The sequence below is a fragment of the Salvelinus fontinalis genome, chromosome 23 (genome assembly GCF_029448725.1).
Source record: "Salvelinus fontinalis isolate EN_2023a chromosome 23, ASM2944872v1, whole genome shotgun sequence".
Taxonomy (NCBI): Eukaryota; Metazoa; Chordata; class Actinopteri; order Salmoniformes; family Salmonidae; genus Salvelinus; species Salvelinus fontinalis.
The window spans coordinates 229,936-249,128 of record NC_074687.1 but is presented as its reverse complement, the minus strand read 5'-3'; positions in this window follow the sequence as shown (position 1 = coordinate 249,128).

The following is a 19,193-nucleotide window of genomic DNA, read 5'->3' as shown; positions in this document are numbered from 1 at the left end:
CTTGTTTTTTCTGAGTTCGCAGTTTATTTGAACGCACTGAAATCAGAAGTCGGAGATTTCCGATATCTGAGCTCCCAGTTGGTTTGAACGCGGCATAAGCCACTCAGAAACAATACAGTAAAATGACACCCTCTAGGCCTGTAATAACTAGGCGTCCGCATGCTTCACATCCCAAACAGTTTGTGCGTACAGTATATTATGACAACATTTTGTGACTTTTGGTCTTCTGCAAGTTTTTTTTTTGTCTTTTCCAAAAAACGTTGAGGAAAGCTGAAGGCGGTAGCCAAAATTTAAGCCCCTTAGTTGGTGATTGGTCAACAGTAGGGTTAACCCAATAGAGCCCCGAAGTGAAGGTGTCATAATACCCATAAAACCTAGTGGTCAAACAGGAAAATGGTTCCAATCGTTTTTCCACCATTCGTTTTTCCCATAGGGGAGTTCAGAAACACTTAAGGGCTGTGTTTCGTGTAGGCTTACCCTGGCGTGACGTTTTGATTATTGTGTAAATCTCTCTTGGACAAGGTAACTTTTATCAATATATTAGACAAAAATGAAATGCTACTTAGCTGTTAATGTGGCTATCACACAGAACTACAGAGAGGAAGAAGAGGCCCAATTCGTGGGAAAATATATCTCCCTTCAGCAGGTGGCGGGTTTGTTGTTTGGCCCTCAAAGCAAGGAGGTTTTGTATGGAGGTCAATGAGAGATTGTTAAATTTGGTCAACAAAAAAATGTATGGCTTATTTGCTACGTGAGGTTTATTTGATCGAACATACAGTGGGGAGAACAAGTATTTGACACACTGCCGATTTTGCAGGTTTTCCTACTTACAAAGCATGTAGAGGTCTGTAATTTTTTATCATAGGTACACTTCAACTGTGAGAGACGGAATCTAAAACAAAAATCCAGAAAATCACATTGTATGATTTTAAAGTAATTAATTTGCATTTTATTGCATGACATAAGTATTTGATACATCAGAAAAGCAGAACTTAATATTTGGTACAGAAATCTTTGTTTGCAATGACAGAGATCATATGTTTCCTGTAGTTCTTGACCAGGTTTGCACACACTGCAGCAGGGATTTTGGCCCACTGCTCCATACAGACCTTCTCCAGATCCTTCAGGTTTCGGGGCTGTCGCTGGGCAATACGGACTTTCAGCTCCCTCCAAAGATTTTCTATTGGGTTCAGGTCTGGAGACTGGCTAGGCCACTCCAGGACCTTGAGATGCTTCTTACGGAGCCACTCCTTAGTTGCCCTGTGTGTTTCGGGTCGTTGTCATGCTGGAAGACCCAGCCACGACCCATCTTCAATGCTCTTACTGAGGGAAGGAGGTTGTTGGCCAAGATCTCGCGATACATGGCCCCATCCATCCTCCCCTCAATACGGTGCAGTCGTCCTGTCCCCTTTGCAGAAAAGCATCCCCAAAGAATGATGTTTCCACCTCCATGCTTCACGGTTGGGATGGTGTTCTTGGGGTTGTACTCATCCTTCTTCTTACTCCAAACACGGCGAGTGGAGTTTAGACCAAAAAGCTCTATTTTTGTCTCATCAGACCACATGACCTTCTCCCATTCCTCCTCTGGATAATCCAGATGGTCATTGGCAAACTTCAGACGGGCCTGGACATGCGCTGGCTTGAGCAGGGGGACCTTGCGTGCGCTGCAAGATTTTAATCCATGACGGCGTAGTGTGTTACTAATGGTTTTCTTTGAGACTGTGGTCCCAGCTATTTTCAGGTCATTGACCAGGTCCTGCTGTGTAGTTCTGGGCTGATCCCTCACCTTCCTCATGATCATTGATGCCCCACGAGGTGAGATCTTGCATGGAGCCCCAGACCGAGGGTGATTGATCGTCATCTTGAACTTCTTCCATTTTCTAATAATTGCGCCAACAGTTGTTGCCTTCTCACCAAGCTGCTTGCCTATTGTCCTGTAGCCCATCCCAGCCTTGTGTAGGTCTACAATTGTATCTATCCTTGATGTCCTGACACAGCTCTCTGGTCTTGGCCATTGTGGAGAGGTTGGAGTCTGTTTGATTGAGTGTGTGGACAGGTGTCTTTTATAAAGGTAACGAGTTCAAACAGGTGCAGTTAATACAGCTAATGAGTGGAGAACAGGAGGGCTTCTTAAAGAAAAACTAACAGGTCTGTGAGAGCCGGAATTCTTACTGGTTGGTAGGTGATCAAATACTTATGTCATGCAATAAAATGCAAATTAATTACTTAAAAATCATGCAATGTGATTTTCTGGATTTTTGTTTTAGATTCCTTCTCTCACAGTTGAAGTGTACCTATGATAAAAAATTACAGACCTCTACATGCTTTGTAAGTAGGAAAACCTACAAATTTGGCAGTGTCTCAAATACTTGTTCTCCCCACTGTAAGTTTCGTAATGCTTAAGTTGTTACGAGTGTACTGATATAAGTAGGACACGTGACATCCCGGCAACTTTGATAAAAAAACACTTTATATTGGAATGGTCTCGAGATGGAATGAGGCTAGTAGAATAGCATCTCCATTGAATACAGGCTGTTGACATCAGCAACCCTCACTGAATATTCAAAAAGGATTACAATAATGAGATGTATCCACCAATCTAAAGAAAGGATAGGCAGGAGCTGGACTTCCATTGTTAGGGTGGAGAAATATGTATCCTGTCAGTATATACATAATCTTTGAGAATTTAACAAAATGTGGAAAAACTCAAGGGGTCTGAACACCTTCCAAATGCACTGTAAGAAGATCAGGATTAATATTGTTTTATATGTATTTAACCCCTTATTTTTTGCACTAAACCATCTCCATATATACTTCCGTTCTGACATGTATGTGTTTGTGAGTCTTTCCACAGAGGGGTCATATTAGTGTGCAGCCCGAACTGTTCGGACGCTACAGACAGAAGTTGGCAGATCGGCTGTACCGAGACGCTTGTTTTAGAGCAAAACAGAGAACACCATGTACGTGTTCATGAGAGTCTCATCTTTCCATAGAGGGTCATAATAGTTTATAGGCCAAACTGTTTGGATGCTAATTGCTAACCCAATTTCTTGGGCCACTATACCTACTTTGCCACTTGGACTTGGACCCCTCTGCTACTCGGAACCCTACTAATCCATCACGACTGGTCTATCGACGTCACCGCACGAGGAGGCTAAAACAGACTTTCCTCCGTCGAGACGTCCCTCTAAGGCCCTTCTGCTAGCTTGCTAGCCCCGGCCTGCTAGCTGTCTGAATCGCCGTGTCTCCAACCAGCCCAACCACTCACTGGACCCCTATGATCACGCGGCTACGCATGCCTCTCCCTAATATCAATATGCCTCGTCCATTACTGTCCTGGTTAGTGATTATTGTCATATTTCACTGTAGAGCCTCTAGCCCTGCTCAATATGCCTTAACCTACCAAGTAGTTCCATCACCCACATATGCGGTGACATCACCTGGTTTAAACGTCTCTAGAGACAATATCTCTCTCATCATTACTCAATGCCTATGTTTACCTCCAATGTACTCACATCCTACCATACCTTTGTCTGTACATTATGCCTTGAATCTATTCTACTGTGCCCAGAAACCTGCTCCTTTTACTCTCTGCTCCGAACTCACTAGACGACCGGTCCTGATAGCCTTTAGCCGTACCCTTATCCTACTCCTCCTCTGTTCTTCTGGTGATGTAGAGGTTAATCCAGGCCCTGCAGTGCCTAGCTCCACTCCTACTCCCCAGGTGCTCTCATTTGTTGACTTATGTAACCGTAAAAGACTTGGTTTCATGCATGTTAACATTAGAAGCCTCCTCCCTAAATTTGTTTTATTCACTGCTTTAGCCCACTCTGCCAACCCGGATGTCCTAGCCGTGTCTGAATCCTGGCTTAGAAAGACCACCAAAACCCCTGAAATTTCCATCCCTAACTATAACATTTTCTGACAAGATAGAACTGCCAAAGGGGGCGGTGTTGCAATCTACTGCAGAGATAGCCTGCAGAGTTCTGTCTTACTATCCAGTTCTGTACCCAAACAATTCGAGCTTCTACTTTTAAAAATCCACCTTTCCAGAAATAAGTCTCTCACCGTTGCTGCTTGCTATAGACCACCCTCTGCCCCCAGCTGTGCCCTGGACACCATATGTGAATTAATTGCCCCCCATTTATCTTCAGAGTTTGTACTGTTAGGTGACCTAAACTGCGATATGTTTAACTTATGGCTGCAAGGGAGTTGAGTAGCCAGTTAAATCGTGCCCATTTCAAACGGCCTCGTACTCAATTCTTGCTCGTACAATATGCATATTATTATTACTATTGGATAGAAAACACTCTCTAGTTTCTAAAACCGTTTGAATTATTTCTCTGAGTGAAACAGAAGTCCTTCTGCAGCACACTTCCTGACCAGGAAGTGGAATGTCAGAAATCGATGCTCTGTTCAACTGCATGCCTATACATGGGCATGATACGTAAGAGTCTACATACACTTCATACACCTTCCCCTGGTTGTCAAGAGGCGGTGAGAGAAAACATTTCGTGTTTGTCTTGGTCTGAGGTGGAATTAAAGCTCTTTGTTTGATGTGACCGTCCATGTCCTGTTTCTGGAGCGCGCGAAAGAGGACATGAATTTGCCTTCTGTTTTGCTCTCGTTATGGACGACTAACATCTCCGTCTTAGATTTTATTTGATACATGTGACCATATCATCGTAACGTATGTTTTTTCAATATAGTTTAATCAGATTATTGAAATTTTTCCGGGAGTTTTGCCGTGTTCCGTTCTCTGACTTTGTTGACGTTGGAGTGATCCGTGCCACTTGGCAAGTGTCCATGCTAAATGAAGAGGGATATTTGCCGTTCCAGATCAAAACAACGACTGTTCTGGACAAAGGACACCTTGTCCAACATTCTGACGGAAGACCACCAAAAGTAAGAAACATTTTATGATGCTATTTCTAATATCTGTCGTGCATGTGAACTGGTCGTGGGCGCCCAAGTGTTTCTGGCTATTGTGCTAAGCTAATATAACGCAACATTTTGTTTTCGCTGTAAAACACTTAATAAATCGGAAATATTGTCTTGCATCACAAGATGCCTGTCTTTCATTTGCTGTACACTATGTATTTTTCAGAAATGTTTTATGATGAGTAATTAGGTATTTGACGTTGGTGTCTGTAAATATTATGGCTGCTTTCGGTGCAATTTCTGAATGTAGCTGCAATGTAAACTATGATTTATACCTGAAATATGCACATTTTTCGAAAAAAACATATGCTATACAATAAATATGTTATCAGACTGTCATCTGATGAGGTTGTTTCTTGGTTAGTGGCTATTTATATCTTTATTTGGCCGAATTTGTGATAGCTACTGATGGAGTCAAAAACTGATGGAGTAATAAAAGTGGAGTTTTTTGCTAACGTGGTTAGCTAATAGATTTACATATTTTGTCTTCCCTGTAAAACATTTTAAAAATCGGACATGTTGGCTGGATTCACGAGATGTGTACCTTTCATATGCTGTATTGGACTTGTTAATGTGTGAAAGTTAAATATTTAAAAAAATATATTTTGAATTTCGCGCCCTGCACTTGAAGTGGCTGTTGTCATAAATGTACCGACGTCGGGCTTGCACGCCAAACAGGTTAACACCCCGGCCGTCCTACAATCTTAGCTAGATGCACTCAATCTCAAACTGCCCTAACCCATCTGGACAAGAGGAATAGCTATGTGAGAATGCTGTTCATCGACTACAGCTCAGCATTTAACACCATAGTACCCTCCAAACTCGTCATCAAGCTCGAGACCCTGGGTCTCGACCCCGCCCTGTGCAACTGGGTACTGGACTTCCTGACGGGCCGCCCCCAGGTGGTGAGGGTAGGTAACAACATCTCCACCCCGCTGATCCTCAACACTGGGGCCCCACAAGGGTGCGTTCTGAGCCCTCTCCTGTACTCCCTGTTCACCCACGACTCCGTGGCCATGCACGCCTCCAACTCAATCATCAAGTTTGCGGACGTGTAACAGTCCTGACCTATTTATGTTAGTTTTTATGTGTTTTTGGTCAGGGCATGTGTTTTGGGTGGGCAGTCTATGTTATCTGTTTCTATGTTGGTTTCGGTTTGCCTGGTATGGCTCTTGATTAGAGGCAGGTGGTTTGCATTTTCCTCTAATCAAGAGTCATATTTAGGTAGGGCATTCTCACTGTTTGTTGGTGGGTGATTGTCTCCTGTGATGTCTTCGTTTATGTTCGATGTATTCACTTTTGGAGCTGTTTGGCTGTTCGTATGTTTCGATGTCCGTTCCTGTTCGTGAGTTTACGTTTGTCTATGTAAGAACGTTAGTAGCCTGTATGTTTGTGCACAACGTTTGTAGCTTCACGGTCGTTTTGTTATTTTGTTGTTTTGTTAAAGTGTTTTTGTGTCGTGTTCATCTTCGTCTTTTAAATAAAAAAAGAGAAGATGTATTCATATCCAGCTGCGCCTTGGTCCTCATTCTCTCCAGTACACGATCGTGACAGGACGACACTAGTGGTAGGCTTGATTACCAAAACAACGAGACAGCCTACAGGGAGGAAGTGAGGGCCCTCGGAGTGCGGTGTCAGGAAAATAACCTCACACTCAACGTCAACAAAACAAAGGAGATAATTGTGGACTTTAGGAAACAGCAGAGGGAGCACCCCCCTATCCACATCGACGGGACAGTAGTGGAGAGGGTAGTAAGTTTTAAGTTCCTCGGCATACACATCACGGACAAACTGAAATGGTCCACCCACACAGACAGCGTTGTGAAGAAGGCGCAGCAGCACCTCTTCAATCTCAGGAGGCTGAATGATTTCGGCTTGTCACCAAAAGCACTCACAAACTTCTACAGATGCACAATCGAGAGCATCCTGTTGGGCTGTATCACCGCTGGTACGGCAACTGCTCCGCCCACAACCGTAAGGCTCTCCAGAGGGTAGTGAGGTCTGCACAACGCATCACTGGGGGTAAACCTCCTTCCCTCCAGGACACCTACACCACCCGATGTCACAGGAAGGCCATAAAGATCATCAAGGACAACAACCACCTGAGCCAATGCCTGCTCACCCCGCTATCATCCAGAAGGTGAGGTCAGTACAGGTGCATCAAGCAGGGACCGAGAGACTGAAAAACAGCTTATATCTCAAGGCCATCAGACTGTTAAACAGCTACCACTAACATTTAGTGGCCACTGCCAAAATACTGACTCAACTCCAGCTCACTTTAATAATGGAAATTGATGGAAATTGATCAAAAATGCATCACTAGCCACTTTAAACAATGCCACTTAATATAATGTATATACTGTACTGTATATCATCTACTGCATCTTGCCATCTTTATGTAATACATGTATCACTAGCCACTTTAAACTATGCCACTGTTTATATACCCTACATTACTCATCTCATATGTATATACTGTACTCTATACCATCTAAAGGGTAGTGGGCCAAGGGCAGGTAGGAGACCTGCGCCCACTTCCCAGGCTAACCGTGGAGAGCGGGAGTACGGGCAGACACCGTGTTACGCAGTAGAGCGCACGGTGTCTCCTGTACGTGTGCATAGCCCAGTGCGGGTTATTCCACCTCCCCGCACTGGTAGGGCTAGATTGGGCATTGAGCCAGGTGTCATGAGGCCGGCTCAACGCGTCTGGTCTCCAGTGCGTCTCCTCGGGCCGGCATACATGGCACCTGCCTTACGCAGGGTTTCCCCGGTTCGCCTACACAGCCCGGTGCGGGTTATTCCACCTCCCCGTACTGGGCGGGCGACCGGGAGCATTCAACCAGGTAAGGTTGGGCAGGCTCAATGCTCAAGAGAGCCAGTACGCCTGCACGGTCCGGTATTTCCGGCGCCACCTCCCCGCCCCAGCCTAGTACCTACAGTGCCTATATTACGCACTAGGCTACCAGTGCATTTCCAGAGCCCTGTTCCTCCTCCACGCACTCTCCCTATAGTGCGTGTATCCAGTTCAGTGCCTCCAGTTCCGGTCCCACGCACTAAGCCACCTGTAGTCCTGTACACACTGTCACTTCTCCCCGTACTAGTCCTGAGGTGCGTGCCCTCAGCCAGGTGCCACCAGTGCCGGTACCACGCACCAGGTATAGAGTACGCTTTGAGAGTTCAGTGTGCCCTGTCCCTGCTCCACGCACTAGTAGGAGGGTGCTTATCATTAGCCCGGTGCCTCCAGTTCCGGCACCACGCACCAGGTCTACAGTGCGCCGTATCCGGCCAGAGCCATCCGTCTCCCCAGCGCCATCTGAGCCATCCGTCTCCCCAGCGCCATCTGAGCCATCCGTCTCCCCAGCGCCATCTGAGCCATCCGTCTCCCCAGCGCCATCTGAGCCATCCGTCTGCCAGGAGCCTGCAAAGCCGCCCGTCTGCCATGAGCCTGCAAAGCCGCCCGTCTGCCATGAGCCTACAGAGCCATCCGCCAGACAGGAGCCGCTAGAGCCGTCAGCCAGACAGGAGCCGCTAGAGCCGCCCGCCAGACAGGATCTGCCAGAGCCGCCAACCAGACAGGATCTGCCAGAGCCGCCAACCAGACAGGATCTGCCAGAGCCGCCAACCAGACAGGATCTGCCAGAGCCGCCAACCAGACAGGATCTGCCAGAGCCGCCAGCGAGCCATGAGCAGCCAGAGCCGTCAGAGAGCCATGAGCAGCCAGAGCCGTCAAAGAGCCATGAGCAGCCAGAGCCGTCAGTGAGCCATGAGCAGCCAGAGCCGTCAGAGAGCCATGAGCAGCCAGAGCCGTCAGAGCGCCATGAGCGTCGAGAGCCGTCAGCCTGCCATGAGCGTCGAGAGCCGTCAGCCTGCCATGAGCGTCGAGAGCCGTCAGCCTGCCATGAGCGTCGAGAGCCGTCAGCCTGCCATGAGCGTCGAGAGCCGTCAGTCTGCCATGAGCGTCGAGAGCCGTCAGCCTGCATGGACCTGCCAGAGCCGTCCAAACAGGACCTGCCAGAGTCCTTCAGCCGGGATCTGCCCCTTGTCCCGGTGTTGCCCCTTGTCCCGGTGTTGCCCCTTGTCCCGGTGCTGCCCCTTGTCCCGGTGCTGCCCCTTGTCCCGGTGCTGCCCCTTGTCCCGGTGCTGCCCCTTGTCCCGGTGCTGCCCCTTGTCCCGGTGCTGCCCCTTGTCCCGGTGCTGCCCCTTGTCCCGGTGCTGCCCCTTGTCCCGGTGCTGCCCCTTGTCCCGGTGCTGCCCCTTGTCCCGGTGCTGCCCCTTGTCCCGGTGCTGCCCCTTGTCCCGGTGCTGCCCCTTGTCCCGGTGCTGCCCCTTGTCCCGGTGCTGCCCCTTATTCCAGTGATGGTCCTTATCCTGGTGCTGCCCCTTGTTTTTGTGCTGCCCCTTGTCCCGGTGCTACCCCTTGTCCCGGTGCTGCCCCTTGTTCCGGTGCTAGCTGTTTATTTAGGGGAAGCTAATGTTTGGGTGGTCAGTGGAAGGGGTAGAAAGAAGAGGGGAGTGACTATGGTGGTGCGGGGACAGCGTCCTGAACCGGAGCCACCACCGTGGTCAACTGCCCACCCGGACCCTCCCCTGGACTTTGTGCTGGTGCGCCCGGCGTTCGCACCTTGGGGGGGGGGTACTGTAACAGTCCTGACCTATTTATGTTAGTTTTTATGTGTTTTTGGTCAGGGCATGTGTTTTGGGTGGGCAGTCTATGTTATCTGTTTCTATGTTGGTTTCGGTTTGCCTGGTATGGCTCTTGATTAGAGGCAGGTGGTTTGCATTTTCCTCTAATCAAGAGTCATATTTAGGTAGGGCATTCTCACTGTTTGTTGGTGGGTGATTGTCTCCTGTGATGTCTTCGTTTATGTTCGATGTATTCACTTTTGGAGCTGTTTGGCTGTTCGTATGTTTCGATGTCCGTTCCTGTTCGTGAGTTTACGTTTGTCTATGTAAGAACGTTAGTAGCCTGTATGTTTGTGCACAACGTTTGTAGCTTCACGGTCGTTTTGTTATTTTGTTGTTTTGTTAAAGTGTTTTTGTGTCGTGTTCATCTTCGTCTTTTAAATAAAAAAAGAGAAGATGTATTCATATCCAGCTGCGCCTTGGTCCTCATTCTCTCCAGTACACGATCGTGACAGGACGACACTAGTGGTAGGCTTGATTACCAAAACAACGAGACAGCCTACAGGGAGGAAGTGAGGGCCCTCGGAGTGCGGTGTCAGGAAAATAACCTCACACTCAACGTCAACAAAACAAAGGAGATAATTGTGGACTTTAGGAAACAGCAGAGGGAGCACCCCCCTATCCACATCGACGGGACAGTAGTGGAGAGGGTAGTAAGTTTTAAGTTCCTCGGCATACACATCACGGACAAACTGAAATGGTCCACCCACACAGACAGCGTTGTGAAGAAGGCGCAGCAGCACCTCTTCAATCTCAGGAGGCTGAATGATTTCGGCTTGTCACCAAAAGCACTCACAAACTTCTACAGATGCACAATCGAGAGCATCCTGTTGGGCTGTATCACCGCTGGTACGGCAACTGCTCCGCCCACAACCGTAAGGCTCTCCAGAGGGTAGTGAGGTCTGCACAACGCATCACTGGGGGTAAACCTCCTTCCCTCCAGGACACCTACACCACCCGATGTCACAGGAAGGCCATAAAGATCATCAAGGACAACAACCACCTGAGCCAATGCCTGCTCACCCCGCTATCATCCAGAAGGTGAGGTCAGTACAGGTGCATCAAGCAGGGACCGAGAGACTGAAAAACAGCTTATATCTCAAGGCCATCAGACTGTTAAACAGCTACCACTAACATTTAGTGGCCACTGCCAAAATACTGACTCAACTCCAGCTCACTTTAATAATGGAAATTGATGGAAATTGATCAAAAATGCATCACTAGCCACTTTAAACAATGCCACTTAATATAATGTATATACTGTACTGTATATCATCTACTGCATCTTGCCATCTTTATGTAATACATGTATCACTAGCCACTTTAAACTATGCCACTGTTTATATACCCTACATTACTCATCTCATATGTATATACTGTACTCTATACCATCTACTGCATCTTGCCTATGCCGTTCTGTACCATCACTCATTCATATTTCTTTATGTACATATTCTTTATCCCTTTACACTTGTGTGTGTATAAGGTAGTAGTTGTGGAATTGTTAGGTTAGATTACTTGTTGGTTATTACTGCATTGTCGGAACTAGAAGCACAAGCATTTCGCTACACTCGCATTAACATCTGCTAACCATGTGTATGTGTGATTTGATTTGATTTAAAGAGTGTTACAGTAATGTATACCTACTCAAATATACACACACAAATGCAATACAGTAATAACAACATTGTAATTTATTTCCAAAATGCTGTATTTTTGAACTGTTGTGTTTTGTATGTAACACTTTCCAACAGGAGAAAACATTCAGTAAGATAAAGGGTTCTGTACAAAAGTAAAACATGAAATTGACTAATTCTTTCAAAACTCTAAACAGACAAAAAAAACGAAATGTAAGAAAAAAGACATTAGGCTGCATCCTGCCTCCTATTTGTTCTGCTAAACGTGGAGGAAAGAATGTTCTGGAGTGACGGATCCAGCCCCCGAAAGCCCCCACATCAACTTCACCACATGCATCCTCCATTGCCTGGAGAAGAGGCGTGCGTGCGAGGGGATGGTGGTCATACACCTTCCATCACCATGCCAAAAATATCTTCAATTGGGTTTAGGACTGGGGGAATATGGTGGGAGGTATAGAACAATACGTTGTGGGTGGTCGATGAACCAGTTGCAGACCAGAGCAGCCCGGTGGAAACTCACGTTGTCCCAGATGACAACATACCTGGTCTGCTCTGGTCCCACCCCTCTGCTCGGCTGGAATGAGGATGCCACGTATTGTGTCGAGGAATGTGATGAGAAGGGCGGTGTTGTAGGGACCAAGGTTGGTATGGTGATGGAGGACGCCTTGCTGGCTAACTGCTGCACACATGGTGATATTCCCTCCACGCTGTCCAGGGACATTCACAATGGCCAATAATGTTCCGTCCCCTTCTTTTGGCTAGGTTGAAGCCAGCCCCATCAATGTAAATATTAATGTGCTGAATTGCAGCAGCATCCAGCTCCAAGACTCTCTGAAACAGACAAGACAATATGTGACATAGACCTAGAAGACATAGAGCAGTCAATATGGTGAGACACAATACACTGGATTACAGGACTGTAATTTGTCTATACAGTGCTGATATGATAGTAAATTCACAGTATAGGACTTACTTGCACATATTCATTGCGCTGTTCTTTAACCCTCTGAGTTCCACTCAAATGGTACCCTGTTTCATCCGGAGTCGGTTGCGCTGTAATACACTGTCCAATGTAGACAAGCACACCTGGTGAATGTTATTGAATATTGGTGTTGTCTGCAGTTATGTGGTTCTGAATTTCTCGTAGTCTAATGGTATTGTTTGCCACCACCATGTTTAAAACAGAGGTCTCCTGTTCTGGTGTGGACAGCCAGTGTCTTCCACCATGGCCTGACCGTCTCCTGTTCTGGTGTGGACAGCCAGTGTCTTCCACCATGGCCTGGAGGTCTCCTGTTCTGGTGTGGACAGCCGGTGTCTTCTACCATGGCCTGGAGGTCTCCTGTTCTGGTGTGAACAGCCGGTGTCTTCCACCAAACCCTGGCGGTCTCCTGTTCTGGTGTGGACAGCCAGTGTCTTCTACCATGGCCTGACCGTCTCCTGTTCTGGTGTGGACAGCCAGTGTCTTCCACCATGGCCTGACCGTCTCCTGTTCTGGTGTGGACAGCCAGTGTCTTCCACCATGACCTGGAGGTCTCCTGTTCTGGTGTGGACAGCCAGTGTCTTCCACCATGGCCTGGCCGTCTCCTGTTCTGGTGTGGACAACCAGTATCTTCCACCATGGCCTGGCCGTCTCCTGTTCTGGTGTGGACAGCCAGAGTCTTCCACCATGGCCTGGAGGTCTCCTGTTCTGGTGTGGACAGCCAGTGTCTTCCACCATGGCCTGGCCGTCTCCTGTTCTGGTGTGGACAGCCAGTGTCTTCCACCATGGCCTGGCCGTCTCCTGTTCTGGTGTGGACAGCCGGTGTCTTCCACCATGGCCTGGCGGTCTCCTGTTCTGGTGTGGACAGCCAGTATCTTCCACCATGGCCTGGAGGTCTCCTGTTCTGGTGTGGACAGCCAGTGTCTTCCACCATGGCCTGGCCGTCTCCTGTTCTGGTGTGGACAGCCAGTGTCTTCCACCATGGCCTGACCATCTCCTGTTCTGGTGTGGACAGCCAGTGTCTTCCACCATGGCCTGACCATCTCCTGTTCTGGTGTGGACAGCCAGTGTCTTCCACCATGGCCTGACCATCTCCTGTTCTGGTGTGGTCAGCCAGTGTCTTCCACCATGGCCTGGCCGTCTCCTGTTCTGGTGTGGACAGCCAGTGTCTTCCACCATGGCCTGACCATCTCCTGTTCTGGTGTGGACAGCCAGTGTCTTCCACCATGGCCTGACCGTCTCCTGTTCTGGTGTGGACAGCCAGTGTCTTCCACCATGGCCTGACCGTCTCCTGTTCTGGTGTGGACAGCCAGTGTCTTCCACCATGGCCTGACCGTCTCCTGTTCTGGTGTGGACAGCCAGTGTCTTCCACCATGGCCTGGAGGTCTCCTGTTCTGGTGTGGACAGCCAGTGTCTTCCACCATGGCCTGGCCGTCTCCTGTTCTGGTGTGGACAGCCAGTGTCTTCCACCATGGCCTGGCCGTCTCCTGTTCTGGTGTGGACAGCCGGTGTCTTCCACCATGGCCTGGCGGTCTCCTGTTCTGGTGTGGACAGCCAGTATCTTCCACCATGGCCTGGAGGTCTCCTGTTCTGGTGTGGACAGCCAGTGTCTTCCACCATGGCCTGGCCGTCTCCTGTTCTGGTGTGGACAGCCAGTGTCTTCCACCATGGCCTGACCATCTCCTGTTCTGGTGTGGACAGCCAGTGTCTTCCACCATGGCCTGACCATCTCCTGTTCTGGTGTGGACAGCCAGTGTCTTCCACCATGGCCTGACCATCTCCTGTTCTGGTGTGGTCAGCCAGTGTCTTCCACCATGGCCTGGCCGTCTCCTGTTCTGGTGTGGACAGCCAGTGTCTTCCACCATGGCCTGACCATCTCCTGTTCTGGTGTGGACAGCCAGTGTCTTCCACCATGGCCTGACCGTCTCCTGTTCTGGTGTGGACAGCCAGTGTCTTCCACCATGGCCTGACCGTCTCCTGTTCTGGTGTGGACAGCCAGTGTCTTCCACCATGGCCTGACCGTCTCCTGTTCTGGTGTGGACAGCCAGTGTCTTCCACCATGGCCTGACCATCTCCTGTTCTGGTGTGGACAGCCAGTGTCTTCCACCATGGCCTGGCCGTCTCCTGTTCTGGTGTGGACAGCCAGTGTCTTCCACCATGGCCTGGCGGTCTCCTGTTCTGGTGTGGACAGCCTGTGTCTTCCACCATGGCCTGGAGGTCTCCTGTTCTGGTGTGGACAGCCAGTGTCTTCCACCATGGCCTGGAGGTCTCCTGTTCTGGTGTGGACAGCCAGTGTCTTCTACCATGGCCTGACCGTCTCCTGTTCTGGTGTGGACAGCCGGAGTCTTCCACCATGGCCTGACCGTCTCCTGTTCTGGTGTGGACAGCCAGTGTCTTCCACCATGGCCTGGAGGTCTCCTGTTCTGGTGTGGACAGCCAGTGTCTTCCACCATGGCCTGGAGGTCTCCTGTTCTGGTGTGAACAGCCGGTGTCTTCCACCATGGCCTGGCGGTCTCCTGTTCTGGTGTGGACAGCCAGTGTCTTCTACCATGGCCTGACCGTCTCCTGTTCTGGTGTGGACAGCCGGAGTCTTCCACCATGGCCTGACCATCTCCTGTTCTGGTGTGGACAGCCGGTGTCTTCCACCATGGCCTGACCGTCTTCTGTTCTGGTGTGGACAGCCTGTGTCTTCCACCATGGCCTGGAGGTCTCCTGTTCTGGTGTGGACAGCCAGTGTCTTCCACCATGGCCTGGAGGTCTCCTGTTCTGGTGTGGACAGCCAGTGTCTTCTACCATGGCCTGGTGGTCTCCTGTTCTGGTGTGGACAGCCAGTGTCTTCCACCATGGCCTGGCGGTCTCCTGTTCTGGTGTGGACAGCCAGTGTCTTCCACCATGGCCTGACCATCTCCTGTTCTGGTGTGGACAGCCAGTGTCTTCCACCATGGCCTGGAGGTCTCCTGTTCTGGTGTGGACAGCCAGTGTCTTCTACCATGGCCTGGCGGTCTCCTGTTCTGGTGTGGACAGCCAGTGTCTTCTACCATGGCCTGGCGGTCTCCTGTTCTGGTGTGGACAGCCAGTGTCTTCCACCATGGCCTGGCGGTCTCCTGTTCTGGTGTGGACAGCCAGTGTCTTCCACCATGGCCTGACCATCTCCTGTTCTGGTGTGGACAGCCAGTGTCTTCCACCATGGCCTGGAGGTCTCCTGTTCTGGTGTGGACAGCCAGTGTCTTCTACCATGGCCTGACCATCTCCTGTTCTGGTGTGGACAGCCAGTGTCTTCTACCATGGCCTGACCGTCTCCTGTTCTGGTGTGGACAGCCAGTGTCTTCCACCATGGCCTGGAGGTCTCCTGTTCTGGTGTGGACAGCCAGTGTCTTCTACCATGGCCTGACCATCTCCTGTTCTGGTGTGGACAGCTAGTGTCTTCTACCATGGCCTGACCGTCTCCTGTTCTGGTGTGGACAGCCAGTGTCTTCCACCATGGCCTGGAGGTCTCCTGTTCTGGTGTGGACAGCCAGTGTCTTCTACCATGGCCTGACCATCTCCTGTTCTGGTGTGGACAGCCAGTGTCTTCCACCATGGCCTGGAGGTCTCCTGTTCTGGTGTGAACAGCCGGTGTCTTCCACCATGGCCTGACCGTCTCCTGTTCTGGTGTGGACAGCCAGTGTCTTCCACCATGGCCTGACCGTCTCCTGTTCTGGTGTGAACAGCCAGTGTCTTCCACCATGGCCTGACCGTCTCCTGCTCTGGTGTGGACAGCCGGTGTCTTCCACCATGGCCTGACCGTCTCCTGTTCTGGTGTGGACAGCCAGTGTCTTCCACCATGGCCTGACCGTCTCCTGTTCTGGTGTGGACAGCCAGTGTCTTCCACCATGGCCTGGAGGTCTCCTGTTCTGGTGTGGACAGCCAGTGTCTTCCACCATGGCCTGGCCGTCTCCTGTTCTGGTGTGGACAGCCAGTGTCTTCCACCATGGCCTGGCCGTCTCCTGTTCTGGTGTGGACAGCCAGTGTCTTCTACCATGGCCTGACCATCTCCTGTTCTGGTGTGGACAGCCAGTGTCTTCCACCATGGCCTGGAGGTCTCCTGTTCTGGTGTGGACAGCCAGTGTCTTCCACCATGGCCTGACCGTCTCCTGTTCTGGTGTGGACAGCCAGTGTCTTCTGGCCTGACCATCTCCTGTTCTGGTGTGGACAGCCAGTGTTTTCCACCATGGCCTGACCATCTCCTGTTCTGGTGTGGACAGCCAGTGTTTTCCACCATGGCCTGACCATCTCCTGTTCTGGTGTGGACAGCCAGTGTCTTCCACCATGGCCTGGCGGTCTCCTGCTCTGGTGTGGACAGCCAGTGTCTTCCACCATGGCCTGGCCGTCTCCTGTTCTGTAGATGATCCACAAATATGATATGATCGGTTACAGTAAACTAAAATAATCTATTTTAAAAAGGCAGGAATAAATGACGTTACTGTAACATTGGCCAACAATCACTGAGTAACATAGGCCTCCTGATATGTCGGACTGCAGTATATATACATAAAGAGCATAGTGTAGATGGTAGGTAACTTACCGGTTCTCATTTCTGAATGTACGGATGATAGATGCAACCGGATAGGTAGCGGCTCAGGTTGGGCTGAACTCTCTACCCAGCCTCCCTCAGTCTCAATCCATGGTTGAACGCATGGTCAACCAATGTGGCCCTGATCTAATCTGAGATGACGGTCCTTCCTCACCCTCCTGTTCCTCCTCTTCCTCTCACTCCTTCACCTCTAGCTCCTGTGGCCTTTTATAAGGCTAAAGCTCTGATTTCTAAGTGAACAATTCAGCAACTAGTGTTTACACCTGTGAGGAGTGGGTGTTGCCAATTGGTGTATAGAGCTTGGCATTGTGATTGGCGTTGCTTTCCAAAGGGACTAAAGAGATTTTAATTTTGAATGTTGTGCCTAATGTAGAGAAATGTGTGTAGTGTTTTGCAAAAAGTGTGATATAGAATTGAAAACTGAGTGTAAAGCAGGTATTGTGCTTGCAATTTTGCAGACTTGGTTTAGGGATTTGGTACATGAATTTCAGGTTTTGGTGATTGTGTTTCAAGTTCCAATTTTAGTGTGTAAACAATTGGGAAAAACTGTAACAGTTTTGGGAAATGTGTGTTAGCATTTGAAAACATGTGCTGCAAATACATAGTTTAGCAGGTGGTGGAGTATGAATGAGAAAAGAGTTCATAGATTTCAGAGAATGTGGTCATTGAATGCATTGTGTGTGAAAGCAATGAAAAATGATTCACCTTTTGGCCTCATACACTTCTGTTCTTCTGACTGTGTGAAGAGTTTTGACAATGTGACTTCAGTTTTGACCAATGCATGTTAACAATTTTTAAAAAAGGTCAATAAAAAAAATGAAGTAAATGACCGAGCGGCACAGATTTACTGTTCCGTTTGAGAAGGGTGCACCTCCTCCCCCTTTTGCCCGATGATGTAACAGACCTTACTGTTCCATTAGAGAAGGGTGCACCTACTCCTCCCTCCCCCTTTTGCCCGATGATGTAACAGACCTTACTGTTCCATTAGAGAAGGGTGCACCTACTCCTCCCTCCCCCTTTTGCCCGATGATGTAACAGACCTTACTGTTCCATTAGAGAAGGGTGCACCTACTCCTCCCTCCCCCTTTTGCCCGATGATGTAACAGACCTTACTGTTCCATTAGAGAAGGGTGCACCTCCTCCTCCCTCCCCCTTTTGCCCGATGATGTAACAGACCTTACTGTTCCGTTTGAGAAGGGTGCACCTCCTCCTCCCTCCCCCTTTTGCCCGATGATGTAACAGACCTTGGACCAGTGCCTCGCGGCTCTGTATAATCGAATTTGCCCATTCACTTCTTACTGGATGGATTCTCCTCAGAATTAGCTAGAATGGCAAATCTGCCCCAATCGGCTGGCATTCATGGTAGAGGTCTTCAAGGATTCACCTCAATCCAAGACCAGATCCGGGAACTGAGTGGAATCCGAACCGGATTCAGAATTCTAAATAATGTCATGTGTCTGGATCTGATCTCAATGTCACGGGTCTCGGTATGTGTAATATTAAATGGCTTGTCCGGATGAGCCCGTACAGAATCGAACGCGATTGCTGCACTAATTGGAGAGAGAAATGATGATGCTGCTCTTGCAGCTCATGAGAGTGAAGCGTAGCGCTTGTAGCTTGTTGTTGTTAGCCAATCAGAAGTCAACAAAGCGGCAATAGGCTACAATCATAGAGCCTCCGTGGGTCAGTCAAAAGTTAGGAGAAATCTAAACAATGGAAGATGGAATTAAAATGACAGAATTTACTTTTAAAGGACAAGGAAAGACTACAACGACCAAGAGCCAACAGGGCTGCTACTTGAAATTCTGAATGGAGTTGTTGTCGGATGAGAAGCGAATGCACTGCAGCTTCAATTAGCCTAGCTAGCTAATGTTAGCGTCTCCCAGTTTGATGCAGTCAAGACAGGTACTACATAATTATATTTGACAATAAAAAACCTAAGTATGGCAGTTATTAGTCCATTATAGCGTGAGTTGGCTTGGATGGTTGGCTTGGATACTCTCTCCCAGTATGGCCCCTCCCCCGCCTGCTAGAGTGGCACCTCTCTCCCAGTATGGCCCCTCCCCCGCCTGCTAGAGTGGCATCTCTCTCCCAGTATGGCCCCTCCCCCGCCTGCTAGAGTGGCACCTCTCTCCCAGTATGGCCCCTCCCCCGCCTGCTCACCTCTCTCCCAGTATGGCCCCCCCCCCCGCCTGCTAGAGTGGCACCTCTCTCCCAGTATGGCCCCTCCCCCGCCTGCTAGAGTGGCACCTCTCTCCCAGTATGGCCCCTCCCCCGCCTGCTAGAGTGGCATCTCTCTCCCAGTATGGCCCCTCCCCCGCCTGCTAGAGTGGCACCTCTCTCCCAGTATGGCCCCTCCCCCGCCTGCTCACCTCTCTCC